This window comes from Pongo abelii, chromosome 23 (assembly GCF_028885655.2).
Source record: "Pongo abelii isolate AG06213 chromosome 23, NHGRI_mPonAbe1-v2.0_pri, whole genome shotgun sequence".
Classification (NCBI taxonomy): Eukaryota; Metazoa; Chordata; class Mammalia; order Primates; family Hominidae; genus Pongo; species Pongo abelii.
Genome location: NC_085929.1, coordinates 51,170,427 through 51,173,343, shown reverse-complemented (window position 1 = coordinate 51,173,343; position 2,917 = coordinate 51,170,427). Strand labels below are relative to the sequence as shown.

General features: G+C 43.7%; 1 pseudogene; it reads right to left on the bottom strand.

Annotated features, from left to right (window-relative positions):
* Positions 1-310: 310 nt before the first annotated feature.
* LOC129052691 (acidic leucine-rich nuclear phosphoprotein 32 family member B-like) lies at positions 311-2,379 on the bottom strand (annotated as a pseudogene).
* Positions 2,380-2,917: the final 538 nt, after the last annotated feature.

Here is a 2,917-nt window from a genome sequence, read left to right as displayed (position 1 = left end):
CCTATTTTATTTTTATAGCTTCTTTTATATTTTTTTGAGACAGACAGAGTCTTGCTCTGTCACCCAGGCTGAAGTGCAGTGGTGGGATCGCAGCTCACTGCAAACTCTTCCTCCCAAGTTCAAGTGATTCTCATGTCTCAGCCTCCCAAGCAGCTGGGATTACAGGCATGTACCACCACGCCTGGCTAATTTTTGTATTTTTAGTAGAGACAGGATTTTACCACGTTGGCCAGGCTGGTCTCAAACTTCTGACTTCGTGATCCACCTGCCTTGGCCTCCCAAAGTGCTGGGATTACAGGTGTGAGCTACCGTGCCTAGCCAATTTTTTGGTATTTTTAGTAGAGATGGGGTTTCACTATGTTGGCCAGGCTGGTCTCAAATTTCTGGCCTCAGGTGATCCACCCGCCTTGGCCTCCCAAAGTGCTGCAGTTATAGGTGTGAGCCACTGTGCTCAGTCAATTACCACCTTTTAATTGGAGCATTTATTCCATTTACATTTAATGTAGTTACTGATATAGTTCGGTTTAGGCCCACCATCTGTTATGTATTTTATATTCATCGTCATCAACCCCTTCATCATGTCCAAATTCTTCTTCCTTCCCACTGACTTTATCTTCACCTTCTTCACAGTCTACATCTTCACTTTCATCTTACCTTCTTCACAGTCTACATCTTCACTTTCGTCGTCACCTTCTTCACAGTCCACATCTTCACTTTCATATTCACCTTCTTCACAGTCTACATCTTCACTTTCATCGTCACCTTCTTCACAGTCTACATCTTCACTTTCATCATCACCTTCTTCGCAGTCTACATCTTCACTTTCATCGTCACCTTCTTCACAGTCTACATCTTCACTTTCATATTCACCTTCTTCACAGTCTACATTTTCACTTTCATATTCACCTTCTTCACAGTCTACATCTTCACTTTCATCGTCACCTTCTTCACAGTCTACATCTTCACTTTCATCGTCACCTTCTTCACAGTCTACATCTTCACTTTCATCGTCACCTTCTTCACAGTATACATCTTCACTTTCATCATCACCTTCTTCATGTCTACATCTTCACTTTCATCTTCACCTTCTTCACAGTCTACATCTTCAATTTCATATTCACCTTCTTCACGATCTACATCTTCACTTTCATCTCACCTTCTTCACAGTGTACATCTTCACTTTCATCGTCACCTTCTTCACAGTCTACATCTTCACTTTCATCATCACCTTCTTCGCAGTCTACATCTTCACTTTCATCGTCACCTTCTTCACAGTCTACATCTTCACTTTCATCGTCACCTTCTTCACAGTCTACATCTTCACTTTCATCGTCACCTTCTTCACAGTCTACATCTTCACTTTCGTCGTCACCTTCTTCACAGTCTACATCTTCACTTTCGTCGTCACCTTCTTCACAGTCTACATCTTCACTTTCGTCGTCACCTTCTTCACAGTCTACATCTTCACTTTCGTCGTCACCTTCTTCACAGTCTACATCTTCACTTTCGTCGTCACCTTCTTCACAGTCTACATCTTCACTTTCGTCGTCACCTTCTTCACAGTCTACATCTTCACTTTCGTCGTCACCTTCTTCACAGTCTACATCTTCACTTTCGTCGTCACCTTCTTCACAGTCTACATCTTCACTTTCGTCGTCACCTTCTTCACAGTCTACATCTTCACTTTCGTCTTCACCTTCTTCACAGTCTACATCTTCACTTTCATCTTACCTTCTTCACAGTCTACATCTTCACTTTCATATTCACCTTCTTCACAGTCTACATCTTCACTTTCATCATCACCTTCTTCACAGTCTACATCTTCACTTTCATCTTCATCTTCGTCTCCATCAAACTCTTCCTCTTCACTATCCTTATCCTCCTCATTTTCCTCATTTTCTCCTTCTTCATCCTCCTCTTTGTCATCTACATCATCCCCCTCAACATCTGAGTTGTGGGCTTCCTGGTCCTCTTGGTCATAGTGATCAAGGTAGGTCAGCTGAGGCAGGAGCTTGAAGACACTCTCCCAGTCTTCATTCAGGCTAGTAACCTCACTGTTTAGGAGGTCCAAGCTCTTTGGATGTTCCAACTTTTTCAAAGGTTCTAAAGTTCTGATATCTTTCAGTGTATTTCCATCCAAGTTTAGATATGTGAGTTTCTAACATGTCCAGATCTCCAAAGTCTCTATTGTCAAGGCAGCCAGGAGAGATTTGAAAATGAAATCAAGCCTACAGTTATTAAATGGAGGAACTCTAAGTTCAGAAATTCAACTGTAAAGCCCTCAATTTCTCCATCACTTGATTGGCAATTGTCCAAGACAAGTTTTAGAACAGCGGGTGGGGTCTGGTGCTTCAGCTCCAGGTGGAGTCTCCTCTTCATGTTCACGTTCCCCTCTTCTCCACTCTCCAAACTTTCTGAAGATAGGGGAAGGATGTTCCTGCCTGTGCAGTAGGGCCATCAGAAGGAGTCTGCTTATGGCAGAGGCCAGCGGTGTGGTCCTGGGAAATGTGTAGCTTGCAGGCAGACAAATGGAGCCCCCAGAGTCAAGTAACTCAAGAGAGTAGAGAAATCGTGGAGGGAGAAGGCAATGTGTATTTTTTTTTTTTTTTTTTTTTGAGACAGAGTCTTGCACGGTTGCCCAGGCTGGAGTGCAATGGTGCTATCTTGGCTCACTGCAACCTCTGCCTCCTGGATTCAAGTGATTCTTGTGCCTCAGCCTCCCGAGTAGCTGGGATTACAGGTGACTGCCACCACACCCAGCTAATTTTTTGTATTTTTTACTAGAGACAGGGTTTCACTATGTTGGCCTGGCTGGTCTCGAACTCCTGAACTTGTGATCTGCCCGCTTTGGCCTCCCAAAGTGCTGGGATTACAGGTGTGAGCCACCACGCCTGGCTGGCAATGTGTATTTTTAACT